Source organism: Bubalus bubalis, chromosome 18 (genome assembly GCF_019923935.1).
Source record: "Bubalus bubalis isolate 160015118507 breed Murrah chromosome 18, NDDB_SH_1, whole genome shotgun sequence".
Taxonomy (NCBI): domain Eukaryota; kingdom Metazoa; phylum Chordata; class Mammalia; order Artiodactyla; family Bovidae; genus Bubalus; species Bubalus bubalis.
The window spans coordinates 60,767,414-60,782,867 of NC_059174.1; the positions used below are offsets into that span (position 1 = coordinate 60,767,414).

The 15,454-nt window shown below is 46.2% G+C and overlaps 1 pseudogene; it reads left to right on the forward strand.

Annotated features, from left to right (window-relative positions):
• Nucleotides 1-8,974: 8,974 nt before the first annotated feature.
• Nucleotides 8,975-14,572, forward strand: LOC102415845 (annotated as a pseudogene).
• Nucleotides 14,573-15,454: the final 882 nt, after the last annotated feature.

Sequence of the window (15,454 nt, forward strand, 5' to 3'; positions counted from 1 at the left end):
TTTTCCCCCACTTCATAGACATGGTGTGCTGCTGCTGCTGCTAAGTCACTTCAGTCATGTCCGACTCTGTGCGACCCCATAGACGGCAGCCCACCAGGCTCCCCCATCCCTGGGATTCTCCAGGCAAGAACACTGGAGTGGGTTGCCATTTCCTTCTCCAGTGCATGAAAGTGAAAAGTGAAAGGGAAGTCACTCAGTCGTGTCTGACTCTTAGTGACCCCATGGACTGCAGCCTACCAGGCTCCCCCGTCCATGGGATTTTCCAGGCGAGAGTACTGGAGTGGGGAGCCATCGCCTTCTCCAAGACATAGCGTAACATTGTGTAAATGATTGTTTGTCTTTACTTTTCTATTGTAAACTCAGAGTCACACAGTAGAGTTGATAAAGAAAAATTTTCAATTGAAAAATGAAACTGCATTGCTAGAAGTGGGGCAAAGTGGTTTAGGTAATGGGTGGTTATAGTTATAGTTATAGTTATAGTTGAGTGAAGCTCTAAGATAGGAAGTGAAAGTAAAAAGACAAGATAAAAAGTTGTTGCTGCAGAATAGAATGCTGAAATTTAGAGTATGGACATTCAAAAAGTTGGTAATAATGACGTATAGGACTGTTTGTTGGAACAATGGAAGTAGAGTGAAGGAGGTCAAGAAACACTACAAGTTATTAGATTGCCTTGGGTAGCTATACAATGTGATAGGGTAGCCAAAATCCAGCCTTTGTAACCAAGTACCAAACTGAATAGTGGAGATAGAGCCAAGGGGGCAAAAGCAGGCTAATGCCCTCAAAACCATGTGTCCTGACATGGAAGGGTAGGAGGAGGTTTATAATAATTGTTCAAAGAGGAGAACATGATGAGCTAATAGACATTCTTCTGATGGGTTGGTGTGAGGTCACTGGGAATCAGCATCATCAACTTTCTGATTCCAACTGGTCTGGGGTCTATGTGTTCATGGGTAGTGTACAGTTAACTTTTTTCAGCTGGCTGGGGGGTTCAATATCTGCAACATAGCTCAAAAGTATCATTGTATATATCTCAAATGGGCAGGGCAGAATCCTGCCCCTATCACACCACAAGGCTGTGCTATTGTGGGTTTTTTTTTTTCTTTTCATTTTTTTATTTGGCTGCTTTGGGTCCTAGTTGCAGCACACAGGATCTTCATTCATCATATGGGATCTTTCCTTTCAGTGCATGGAGTGTAGCTATGGCACTTGGACTCAGTAGTTGTGGCTCTCCCATCCAGTTGCTCCATGGCATATGGTATCTTTGTTCCCCGAAAAGAAAGTGAAAGTGTTAGCCGTTCTGTCATCTCAGACTCTTTGTGACCCCATGGACTGTGTCCATGGAATTCTCCAGGCAAGAATGCTGAAGCGGGTTCCCTGTCTTCCTCCAGGGGATCTTCCCAACTCAAGGATGGAACCCACATCTCTATGTCTCCTGCATTGGCAGGCATGTTCTTTACCACTAGTGCCACCTGGGAAGCACTTACATGTACTGCTGCTGCTGCTGCTAAGTCGCTTCAGTCGTGTCTGACTCTGTGCGACCCCATAGACGGCAGCCCACCAGGCTCCATCTTGCCTGGGATTCTCCAGGCAAGAACACTGGAGTGGGTTGCCATTTCCTTCTCCAATGCATGAAACTGAAAAGTGAAGTGAAGTCACTTTGCTGTGTCCGACTCTTAGCAACCCCATGGACTGCAGCTACCAGGCTCCTCCATCCATGGGATTTTCCAGGCAAGAGTACTGGAGTGGGGTGCCATTGCCTTCTCCATTACATGTACTACTGGCCTCTTATTTGGTTGAAAGCACAATCTGCCTGCAATGTGGGAGATCTGGGTTTGGTCCCTGGGTCAGGAAGATCCCCTGGAGGAAGACATGGCAACCCACTTCAGTATTCTTGCCTGGAGAATTCCATGGATAGAGGAGCCTGGTGGGCTACTGTCCATGGGATTGCAGAATCGGACATGACTCAGAGCAATTAACACTTCAGTTCGGTTCAGTCACTCAGTCATGTCTGACTCTTTGTGACCCCATGGACTGCAGCATGCCAGCCCTCCCAGTCCATCACCAACTCCCAGAACTTGCTCAAACTCATGTCCATCAAGTCGGTGATGCCATCCAACCACCTCATCCTCTGTCGTCCCCTTCTCTTCCCACCTTCAATCTTTCCCAGCATCAGGGTCTTTTTCAGTGAGTCAGTTCTTCTGCTGAATGGGAGAAAATAAATCTGCAAATGATACATCAATATTCAACATATATAAACAGCTCATACAACTCAACATCAAAGAAACAAACAAACAACTCAACTAAAACATAAGCAGAACTAAATAGATATTTTTCAAAGAGGAAATGCTGTGGCCAACAGACACGTGACAAGATGCTCAACAGCACTAATCATCAAGGAAATGCAAATCAAAACCGCGAGAGACACCACCTTGCACCTGTCAGAAAGGCTGTCATCAAAAAGGACAGAAATGACAAAGGTTGGCTAGGATTTGGGCAAAACGGGACCCATGTACACAGTTGGCAGGGGTGTAAATTGATGCAGCCACTGTAGAAAAAACCTGTATGGAGGTGTCTCTTAAAACTAAAAATAGAACTGCCATATGATGCAGCAAGTCCACTGCTGTGTATGTGGCAGTGAAAAGGAAAAAGCAGAGTGAGTTTTTCTCTTTCCCTTTCCTGAGAACAAAGAAGAAAAAAGAAAACAGTGAGCAGGCCTAAACATTCCTTTTTTTTTTTTTCTTAACTTTAATTGCTCCTAACTCTGCATGTCTGTAACTGGCTTTGCTTTTCTGTCCCCTGATTCTGGAGGAGCTGCACTTCACACCTATTACCCTTTGCTTACCCTTATGACACTCCCTTCACCTTGTTACGTTTCAGAAAGAAGGCCGCAGACCCACCGAACTTCCCGACTCAATCACTGGGCTACTGACACCAGCCTATGATGGTTTTTGAAAGAATGCAAGAGGAAGAAGACAAGATCCTACCATCTTGGTTCCTCTTCACTGACTCCTGACTGCGAGCCTTCATCTTATAAAAACCCCTAGACTTCTAGGAGTTAGGAGGGGAGGCACAGTTCTTGAGGCCTGAACCTACTTTATTTCCTTCTCTGCCAATTGAGAATTAAAGCCACCTTTCTATTACCTCCAAACTCTGTCTCCATATATTTTTTTTCAATGGGCAGAGAAAGCCAATATTTTGGCCAACAACAGCTATGTACACACACACACACACACACACACACATACACATACACACACACACAAATATATGCGTGTGTGTACGCGTGTGTGTGAGTGTATGTGTGTGCGTGCGCTAAGTCGCTTTAGTCGTGTCCAACTCTGTGTGCCACATGGACTATAGCTCGCCAGCCTCCTCTGTCCATGGGATTCTCCAGGCAAGAATACTGGAGTGGGTTGCCATGCCCTTCTCCAGGGGATCTTCACTACCCAAGGATAGAACCCTGTCTCTTACATCCCCTGCCCTGGTAGATTGGCAGGCAGGTTCTTCACCACTAGCGCCACCTAGGAAGTGTGTGTGTGTGTGTGTGTGTGTGTGTGTATGTGCGTGTGTACTCTCAGCTCTCCCAGAAAACAGCTCCTAGAAGAAGTGGACCAAGTCACATCCTCTTCCATCCCTTTGTGCAAGGCTGGATGCAGGCACGGTGCTTGTTCCATGCTTGTGTTGTTTGAATTCACATCAGAGATGTTAAGCTGCCTTCTCCTGGTTGGGGCACAGCTGAGCTTGAAGGTCCCTACACTGGGATGTCTCAGGTCAGGTGCAGACTGTGGGGGGTTGAGTCGTGTAAGAGGACTGGGAGGGAGCAGGGTTGAGTGGGATCTCAAGTCTTACAGCTCGTATTTCTCAAGGTCCTTGATCAAATGAGTTCAAGTGTCCACAGAAATGATCAATGAAAAGTACATAACTGAAATAGGAAAGAGTTTTCTTTGAGCCAAACTGTGGCCTTCAAGGGAGATAGTGTCCCTAGAGCTCTGAGGAACTGCTCTGCTGAAGCGTGGTGTCCAGCGCAGTCTTCTACCTCATCCAAGCAAAGGACATACATCAACATGACAGGGTGTATTCCTTCAAGGTTTCAAAAGAGACAGACCTAGTTCATAGCGAGACAAAAGCTTCTTGGTGTCTGGGGAGGGAACCTTATCTTCCAGGGAGTGTTAACACAGACGCTGTGAGAAGGGAGTTACTCATATTTATCTTCAAAACAGACATTCTTTACCTTAGTGGTTAAGCGCTATGAGGGTCTGACAGGCTGTTTTAATTCACACAGAGTTCAGGCCGAACCATGGATAAGCCAAAATGACTTCTCCATACCTCAATATGTGAACATTTTTTCCATCACCAGCAGATAAAAACCTTAAAACCATATGACCCAGCAATTCTACCTCTGAGGATATACCCAGAAGAATTGAAACCACACTCGGGAAGAGACATTTATACATTCGTGTTCACAGCAGCATTATTCACAATAACTAGAACATGAAAGCAACCCAAGTGCCCACTGACCAAGGAAGGGATAAGCCAATGTGGTGTGTACAAGGAATATGGTATGTACTGTTTATTCAGCATTAGAAAGGAAGGGAATTGTGGACATTCTTCTAAGTGAAATGAGCCTGACAGGAAAGGACAAGTACTGTACGACTCCATGGAAATGTAGTGCCTGGTGTAGTCAGATTCATAGAGACAGAAAGTAGAAGGGTGATTGCAAGGAACTGAGGGATGAAACAGGAATTTTTGCTTAATGGGTACAGAGTTTAAATTTTGCCAGATGAAAACAAAGTCCTGGAGTTTGGTTGCACAAAAGGTGAATGTAGTTAATATGATTGGATCAGACACTTAAAGATGGTTAAAATGGTCAATGTTATGTTATGGATGTTTTACTACAATAAAATAAACCTCTCAGAACCTCCCCCGAGGGTAACCACAGAAGAGTCAGGGCTGATAGCAACACGGCAGATGCTCCCTGCCCGCCCAGCTCCATCTCCACCCCAACAACCCAGGGGTGAGGACTGTCTTCTGTGCTCAGGATTCCCCGCTTCAGTTCTTGGAGATGTCTCAGCTCCAGCCCTGCACAGCTTAACCTCAGCCTCCCTGACTGACCCAGTGCTCCAGGCTCTGCTCCAAGGTCCATTAAGTCTCAGGTCACCCTCTTCTGTAGGAGACTGGGCGCTGAGTTCACATCCTCCCAAAGAGACCCCTGCAATCCCAGAATGTAGGGGGTGGTCAGCCCGGCCCTTGACTGACCCATTTTCCAATGAAAGCAGGAGCTGGGAGCTGGGAGTGTATGTGAAAAAAAGGTGTGTGTAGGGGATGGGAGGTAATTGGACCTGTGTCCTGACGATCTAAGCCTATTTTTTTGACTTATGTACAAACCATACTAATAATTATCCTTATACACTGAATGGGCATGTGGACCCCTGGTTTCAGTCTTCTATATACTGTCTGCCTTCCATGTCTGTGGGTGCCTCATCTGAAGATACGGGGGCAACTGTAAGGAACTTGAGCTTCTGTGGAGTTGGGTATTCATGAGGGGCAACTGTATGGTGATTTATAGTATATTACTTTGGGGTTTGCTACACTCATCAACTCTGTGAAGCTGACTATATTATTCAGCATTAGTGGCAATTTTTTAAATGGTGACAAAATACACATAACAGAGAATTTACCATTTTGACCATTTTAAAGTGTACAGTTCAGTAATGTCAGGAGTTATGTACATTGTAAGAGTTCTGATCTCCAGAACTCTTTTCATCTTGTAAAACTGAAACTGTGTCTCCATTTTATAATAACTCCTATTTCTCCCCAGCCCCTCTGCTGAACCACCATTCTACTTTCTTTTTTTTAAATTTGTTTACATGGCTGCTCCGGGTCTTAGTTGTGTCATGCTGGATCTTTCGTTGCGACGCAAGGACTCTGTAGTTGTGTCTCAAGGGCTCCAGAGCACATGGGCTTCAGTAGTTGTGGTCTGAAGGCTCAGCTGCCCCACAGCATTTGAGGTCTTAGTTCCCAGACCGGGAATTGACCAGTCTCCCCTGCATTGCAAGGCCATCTTAACCACTGGACCACCAGGCAAGTTCCCACCATTCTACTTTCCGTCTCTATGATTTTGACTGCTCTCAGTACTCCATAGAACTGGAATCATACAATATTTGTATTAAGTCACTTAGTGTAATGTTTTCAAGTTTCCTCCATGTTGTAGTGTGTATCAGAAATGTCAGTGTTTTCAAGGCTGAATGTATAGATGCATGTATAGACCTCATCACATTTATCCATTTCTTTGAGGATGAACATCTGAGTTGCTTCCAACTTTCAGCTATTGTGATTAATGCTGCTATGAATATAGGTGCACAAGTGTCTCTTTGAGATCCTATTTTCAGTTCTTTTGGGTGTACAGCCAGCAATGGAATTGCTGAATCATGTGGTAATTTCACTTTTAGTTTTTTTTAGAGAACCTTATATTCCTACTCACGGTGCACAGGGGTTGGTCAGCAGCACTTGAGAAAGAAGAAAACACAGGTCCAGAGAAATGTATGACTTGTTCAAAGGCACAGTAGTGTTCGAGGAGCCAAGATTCTAATCAGAATGTCCTGGCTCTTTGAATGTTTGCTCTGAATCAAAATGCTAAACTTGGGCTTCAGAGTATCAGGGGTGGAAGCCCCCTGATGGTGACTTGTGGTCACTGGGTCAGCCTAGCCCTGCAGAGCAGTGTAGTGAGGGGATATTTCATGCCCCAAAGCAGCAGGAAACAGAATCCTTTCATTTCTGATTCAGAGTAAAGGTTACTTCCTCGTCCCGCCAGGCAGTTAGTTGGGAGGCCACTCTGCTGTGATGCTTTGACTGAGCTGGGCTTGAGTCTGCCCTCCCTACAAATTCCATCTCCTTCTGCCCCAAAGCAGAGTCCCTATTCCATGTCACTCTGCAGGCAACAAAACAGGAAGCTACCAGGTTTTAGGATCTTTGTCATGGAAACAGGTGGAGTCTGTGATTTCTGATCACCAAGCCCCTTAGTCACTTCATCCCTATCTAGGACAGAAGGAAATAATGATCATAAGGACAGTTTTCCCAGTGGTATAGAGAAAAGCAGGACAAAGATGGTATATAGCACGTGCAATAGCAGCTGGCTAATAAATAGCAGAGCTGGATTTGAAATGGCAGAACTGGTTGATTTTGCTTAAAAGCAAGAAATCATCATTCTTATCCACTCAGATCATGCCCATTAAGCAGATGCTGTGAACCAGGCACTGTGTCAGAAGGTTTTGCTTCTGTAGGGACAGAAATTTCCTTTTCTAAGCTCTTTGGCTGGTTTAATAATTAAACTGACATAAGACAGGCAAACAGGCACTTCCCTGGTGGTCCAGTGGCTAAGACTCTGTGCCCACATTGCAGGGAGCCTGGGTTCGATCCCTGGTTGGGGAAATAGACGCCGTATGCTGCAACTGAGTTCACCTGCTTCAATGAAAGATCTTGCATGCTGCAACTAAGATCCAGTGCAGCCAAAAAAAAAAAAAAAGACAGATTAGGAGATTCAATTTGCTTCATAGGGGAGCCCCATAGAAATTCTGAGACTCAAGACATTCAAACAACTGAGGCTCATATCCTCCCTTGAGCTAAGAAGAAAGGAGTAGGGATCTGGGGCTTCAAATGGGAGGAAGAGAACCCACAGGAAAATGGGAGGAGAAAATGCTTGGAAGACCCTTGTGAGTCCCTTGGGTGGCAGGGAGATCAAACCAGTTAATCCTAAAAGAAATTCACCCTGAATATTCATCAGAAGGACTGATGCTGAAGCTGAAGCTCCAATACTTTGGCCTCCTGATTCGAAGAACTGACTCATTGGAAAAGACTCTGATGCTGGGAAAGATTGAGGGCAGGAGGACAAGGGGATGACAGAGGATGAGATGGTTGGATGGCAGCTTTGACTCAATGACTGTGAATTTGAGCAAACTCCGGGAGATAGTGAAGGACAGAAGAGCCTGGTGTGCTGCAGTTCATGGGGTCACAAAGAGTCGGACATGAATGAGTGACTGAATGACAACAACAAAAAAGCCCAAGTGTTTGGTATACAAATGTTTGCCACTCCATGCAGATAATCCTTTTAGAAATAAAAAGTTGTGTTTGGTGATAGCTCTCTTCCTGCTGTAGGTCCCTTGTGAAAGTTGCTTAAGTCATGTCCGACTCTTTGCGACCCCATGGACTATAGAGTCCATGGAATTCTCCAGGCCGGAATACTGGAGTTGGTAGCCTTTCCCTTCTCCAGGGGATCTTCCCAACCCAGGGATCAAACCCAAGTCTCTCACATTGCAGGCAGACTCTTCACCAGCTGATTACCTTATTTTGAGCAGTTAAGGGAGAGGCAAGGACCTTCTGCTGAGTCTGCTGGGTCTTCACTGCCCTCAGCTCAAAACAGTCAACCTGTCAAAGGGGCACATTTGAGAAGATGTATTCTGCTCCCCTGGAAAAGGCAATGGCACCCCACTCCAGTACTCTTGCCTGGAAAATCTCATGGATGGAGGAGCCTGGTAGGCTGCAGTCCATGGGGTCGCTAAGAGTCAGACATGACTGAGCGACTTCATTTTCACTTTTCACTTTCATGCATTGGAGAAGGAAATGGCAACCCACTCCAGTGTTCTTGCCTGGAGAATCCCAGGGACAGGGGAGCCTGGTGGGCTGACGTCTATGGGGTCATAGAGTTGGACACGACTGAAGCGACTTATCAGCAGCAGCATTCTGCTCCCCGTCACTTTTCTTTAAACGATCTTTCTAGTAATTTTGAAACACATTAAGAGGCTTCTTTATGTTTGAAGAAACCAAAGCTCAGAGATGGAGAACTTGCCCAATGTGTCTTTTTACCACTTGCCCCTCATCACTCCAGTACTTCACGGACTTTAACTCCTAGGGTCAAGGACGGATAAGCAATCTGGATGACTGTGTCTTGTTTTCTCAGCAGATTGTAGCCTCCTCAACTATGTCTAGGATGCTGCGTCAGTATGTTCGCCGGTTTGGTCAGAAGCTGGCCCACAGGCGAGGGGCAGACACCATAAAGGAGTCTGATGGTCTCAAGATTCATCTGAGTGCCATAGAACTGGTGTTCTTGGGTGTGGACAGATACCTGGGAGCCGGCCTGTACATCGTGGTTGGTGCAGTGGCCAAGTACGTAGCTGGACCAGCGATTGTCGTCTGCTTCTTGGTGGCTGGCCTGTCTTCTCTGCTGTCGAGGCTCTACTATGTGGAGTTTGACACCCAGATACCAAGCTCCTCTTCTGTGTATGTCTGCAGCTACGTCACGATGGGGCAGCTCTGGGCCTTCGTCGTTGGCTGGAACATCATACTGTTATTTTTAATTGGTGAGGTGATGGGACCAGGCGACATGTGTGGGGGAAAGGTGTGGGGTCTAAGGTCAGGAAACTGGGAGATGGGATTGCAGTCTTATTCATGGGCACTTTGTTACCTGACTTGTTGAGGGAAGTGGGTAACAGTGGCTGGAAAACCACACAACTTCATTCTATTCAGCTCTCCCCTGCTTTCCTTAAATAATTGGACTAAGAAAGAGGAGGAAAGAAACTGTGGGCACTGGTGGGAGGGAGGCGTGTCCCACAGGCTCATCACCTCATTTTATTGGAGTCTTTGCTCAGCTGTTGCCTTTGAGTGATTTTTTTGGGGGGGTTGTCACTTGACTTAAAATTTCATCCCTCCTGTTTTAGCCCTCCTGGTCCAACTTCCCTGTTTTCTTCCCTTGTGAAACACTGATCTCCTCCTAATGTATTAAATAGTGGACCTATTTTGTGAATCATCACAGTCTGCTCTCGCCACCCCATGGAAAAAATCTTTGAGATTATGTTTTGCCTATTTGTATTTCCAAAATACATCCATCGGCACTTACTAGGTGTTCAATTTTGTCTGTGAATGTTCGTTCTTCTGCTGCTGCAGCCACTGTGTGTACAGCCAGGGCCTGGAGGTACGCCTTTGACAGCCTCACTGGGGACCTCATCTCTCAGGCATTGGCGGGAACTTTCCCTCTGCATGTGCCCTACTTGCTGGCCACGTATGCAGACTTTTTCGCACTGGGCCTGGTGCTGCTGCTTGTGGGTGAGTCAGGGGTCAGAAATAAGATGGGATGAGGGGACTCCCCTGGTGCTCCAGTGGTTAAGAATCCACCTTGCAATGTGGGGACACAGGTTTGATCCCGGGTCAGGGAACTAGGATCCCATGTGCTGCAGAACAACTAGTCCCAAGTCCTTAGCCTGCACACTACAACTGGAGAATCTGTGTGTGTATGTGTGTGTGTGTGTGTAGTTGCTCAGTCATGTCCAGCCCTTTGGGTATAGCCCAATAGGCTCCTTTGTCTGTGGGATTCTCCAGTCAGGAACGCTGGAGTGGTTTGCCATATCCTTCTCCAGGGGCTCTTCCTGGACCAGGAAGTGAACCCATGTCTCCTGTGTTTCCTGCATTGCAGGTGGATTCTTTATCCACTGATTCCCAAACTTTGCTGTTTGGGTCACAACAAAAGATCCCACAGCTAAGACCCAACTCAGCCAATTACTAACTAAATAAAATATTTTTTTAAAAAAGATAGACTGAGTAGGGTATGGAGAGGAGCTGAGGTTAGGAAAAACTTGGGGGTGGGGACTAGGACTGGAAGAACTGTCTGTGTTATGAGAGACAGGAAAGCAAGATCTGGAGGGTCGTTTCCCACTCTTGGCCCTCTTGACAATTTGAGCCAGTTCATTCCTTGGTACGGGGGGCTGTTCTGTGATTTCAGGATGTTTTAAAAAATCATTGTTGTATGCTGAGTAGCGTCCCCGACCTTTGCTTACTAGATACCAGTGAAACCCACTCCCCAAATTCTGACAATTGGAATGTCTCCAGACCATGCCAAATGTTTGGGGGAATAAAATTTAATCCCAGGTGAAAATCATTTACTTAGACTGACATATTTTAGTCTTGGTACTGAGACCAAAGATTTTTGTTTTTTCTTTCAGAGGAAATTCACAAAGCATAAATTTATCATTTTGCTATTTCCCCCAGCTTTACTGAGATATAACTGATATACAGCACAGCAAGTTTGAGGTGTGCAATGTGATTTTTTTTTTTTTTTTTGGCTGTACTAGATCTTTGTTGCTGCTCACAAGTTTTCTCTAGTTACAGAGAGCATGGGTTACTATTTGTTGTGATACTCAGGCTTCCTTTTGCGGGGCTTCTAATGTTGCAGAGCATGGGCTCTAGAGCTCGGGGTCAGTAGTTACAGCACATGGGCTTAGTTTTCTTTGGCATGCGGAATGTCTCTGGACCAGGGATGGAACCCTTGTCCCCTGCATTGGCCAGCAGACTCCCAACCACAGGACCACCAGGGAAATCCCACAGTGATGACCTGATAGACCTGCCTATGTGAGATGATCGACACAATAAGAAATGGGCTATTAGAACCTCCATGGTGGTCCAGTGGCCAAGACTCCTTGCTCCCAGTTCAGGGGACCAAGGTTCCACCTCTGGTCAGGGAACTACAATCCCACTGATGCAACTAAGAGTTCACACGCCACACCTAAAGATTCTGTTATGCCACAGCAAAGACTCAGCACAGCCAAATATAAATAAAATGAAATTTTTTTAAATTATAAGAAAAGAAATTAACTATCTTATGGGTACAATTCAGGGGCGCTAGTACATTCACAATGTTGTCCAGCCATCATCTGCATTGAGTTTCAAACATGTTCATCTCCTCCCAAGAGACAGCCTATATGCACTGAGCAGTCACGGTCCATCCACCCCACCCCCACAACCCCCCGGCTGCTCTCTGTCTCTGTGGACTTAGTTACTGTGCATGTTTCATATTTCATCTCTCCTACAGTACTACTCACTCTGGGAGTTCCTGGGTCAGTCTGGGTTTACAGAGTGTTCACAGTCATCAACCTTTTGGTTCTCAGCTTCATCATCGTCTCTGGCTTCATTAAGGGAGACCTGCACAACTGGAAGCTCACCAATCAGGACTACACATTGGCCACAGCTGTATTCTTGTATAGGTTAGGAGGGTACCCTTGGTCATATTAATGTCTGTAGGGGAGTCAGAGCTGAGAATTTTGTGGGGACTAAAGAGACCCAGGCTGGTGGATCCAGACAGCGGGTTTCCAGAGTTTGTGGTATTGAGGGAAGAGTCCAGAAGTGATGGCTGAACCCACCTCACCCACGTTCTTTCTTACTCCTTCTCCCACCACAGCTTGGGCCCTCCAGGTGCTGGATGGCTTGTGCCTTTTGACTTTGAGGGTGTCATCTGAGGAGCAGCTACCTGTTTCTATGCATTTGGCGGTTTTGCTGCCATTACCACTACAGGTAAGGTGGTAACCGTGTGTCCCATCAGGGTTTGGACAGAGTTTGTCTGCCCTTGGGCACAGAGGCTGGGAGAAGGTTAGCCTGCTTTAGGCAATTCTGTGCTTTCACCCCATGGTGTTTTCCTGACCTGCTGCTTCTACCCCTTTTGCAGAGAGAGGAGACCTAAAGCCTCAGTGCTCCATCTCCCTGATCTCACTCCTCACGTGCTCTTTGGTGTATTTTGCTGTCTCAGCGGCACTCACCCTCATGGTGCCCTACTACCAGATTCATCACCACAGCCCCTTGCCCGAGGCTTTTCTCCACGTGGGCTGGGGCCCTGCCAGATATGTCGTGGCTGTTGGCGTCCTCTGTGCTCTTACGTCCAGGTCAGTGTCACAGGTTTCTCCCCGTCTACTGTCAGATGCTCATGCATCCCAGCCCCTGGGACTGAGAGACAAGAGGGAAAGAAACCTTGCTCCATGTAGACTAGGGAGCACATGCCCTGGTCTCCCCTGCTTCTCCACGTCCTCACCCCTGTCTCCACTTTCTCTCCCAGCCTCCTGGGTGACATGTTCCCCATGTCTCGGTTAATTTGTGCAATGGCAGAGGATGGGCTCCTTTTCCGGGGACTTGCCCGGGTCTATGGTCACACAAAAATCCCCACCATGGCTATCATGTCTTCTGGAAACCTTGCAGGTGAATAAACAAAACTTGCTCCTTCCTTGATCCATTTCCCTTAAGTGCAGTTCCAGTGGTTTCTTAATCCCACCCCCACCGTTTTTGCTCCCCCATTCTAGGGATCATGGCATTACTCTTTGAGTTCAGCGACATTGCAAACCTCATGACAGCCACTGCTTGCGTCCCTGCTTGCTTACTCCATGGTGTCCTTCTCGGTCCTTGTTCTCAAGTGAGACCCCGCTACACCTTGATCAGGGGGCTTGGGGTCATGGGGATGATGGGGAGGTCATCTTGGTCTGTGTCATGCTGCCTTTTGATTGTTCAAGAGAAGAAAGAAGTGGAATAGACAATCTGATGTTGTGTGAATAGCAGCTGCTGTTAATATTGCCTTTAAACCTCTAATTCAGGTACCAGCCAGATCAGAAAATTTAAGTAAGAATGAGAAAACGGAAGAAGAAACCGAGATGGAGCCTGTACTTGAAGGAAGTCCTTTGGACTCTGTACCTGAAGCAGGAACCTCAAACATTCTAAAGAGCCTGTGGTTCCCTACCAGCACCACCCCCACCCAGAAATCTGCCCAGATTGTCTATGGATGTGCCTTCCTGCTTGGTGAGCAGTGGGGTTTCCCTTTATTCATATTCTGAAATTGACTGGATGGAGTGAGAGTGTGTATTTTGTCAGTTGAGTAGTCTTGGAGATATTATGGCCCTTCCTGATGTCGGCGGTTTCAGGGAGGGGTGTGACCCGAGGTCCTGACATCTTTGTCTTTTGGGTCCAGCCTGTTGTCCTCCACCTTGACCCTTGAAGTTCTCCTGCTGAGCATCCTGAGCCTGATCCTGGCCCAGTGGCCCAGACATGTGTTCTCTGGAGACCCCGTGCTCACAACAGTGGCTGTGCTGCTGCTGCTGCTCACCACTGGGGTCACGATCATCATCTGGAGGCAGCCCCAGGACCCCAGTCGCCTTACATTCAGGGTAAGATCACCTTATGTGCCCAAAGTATCCACCTTGAGTGAATGAAGTCTGTGTGCTTTGAGGTCTAAACATCCTTTGCTGGACCAAGAAAAAAGGGGAGTTGCTGAAACCAGTGGACTCTTTCCTGATCCACACTCAGTGCTTACACACCAGGCTCAATAGGCATGGAACACAAAGTCTGAATTGGACGAACTTGTCTCGCCCATGTGGGGAAGGGTCTCCCTTTCAGATGTCTGGGCTGTGTTCAGGGATGAACTGACTCTGCCCTCAGGTCCCTGCTCTGCCTCTCCTCCCACTGGTGAGCATCTTTCTGAACGTTTATCTGATGATGCAAATGAACACTTGGACCTGGACCCTATTTGGTGTCTGGAATGCCATTGGTGAGTGACTGTCTGGGGTGAAGAGGCTTCTTGAGTGACTGAACCCAATCCTCTTCTAACCACCTCTTCCCTAAACTGTGTCATACGCCATAATAGGAGGCTTACTGGGCATTCATAACTGAGGAAAGCCTTTGTTTTTCTTCTTATTGTCTCATTTCTCTACTAGGATTTGCCATATACTTTAGATATGGGATCCAACGCAGCTTGGAGGAGAACAATGAGCCATAGACACCAGCCTCCACCTCCCAGACTCCGGACTAAAACACCCCTAGTGATGAAGCATCTTAGCCAAAGGAAATAGATGCTGTGTGGACCTCTCCATACACTGGAGGTACCTGCTGATTCAAGGAGCTCTTTGAGCCTCTATGGACTGTGAAGGTGGAAAGTATTTAGTATAAATATTTAGTATTTATTGCCAATGGACACAATGACTTTGTTATTGTACAATTTTTAAGTAAACATTTTAAAGCTTAATATGCATACAGGAAATTGCATGCTTCATAAGTGTGTAGTAAGATGAATCTTTACAAAGAAAGTACTATGATGTAACTAACAAATAGAGGAAGAAATAAAATATGAGCCTGCACATAAGAAGCACCTTCTTGTACTTATTTCCAATAAGAACTAGAGATTGCCCCATGGGAAAGAAACTCAGGTAACTATGTATTATGTCAAGAGTTATACTTTAGGGGCTTCCCTAATGGTCCAGTGGTCAAGACTCTGGGCTCCCAATGCAGGGGGCATGGGTTTGAGCCCTGGTCAGGGAACTAAGATTCCACAGGCCACAACTAAGACCCAGCACAGCCAAATAAAGAAACAAATAAGATTTTTTAAAAGAGTTACACATAAATATTAGCCCATGAATAGGCTAGAAGTAAAAGAAAGGGAACAGATATTTTGTGCAAATACTAACAATAGAAACTAGGGTAGCTATATTGCTATCAGACAAATTAGATTTTGATCAAAAGAATAACAATAGATAAAGTTGATTATTTCATAATGATAAAGAGAAGTGATCATTTTGATATTTTCTCCAAGCTTTGTTGAGACAAAGTGTAACACAGTGTAAATGGTTGGTTTTCTTTACTTTTCTATCCTAGAGTCCTCGAG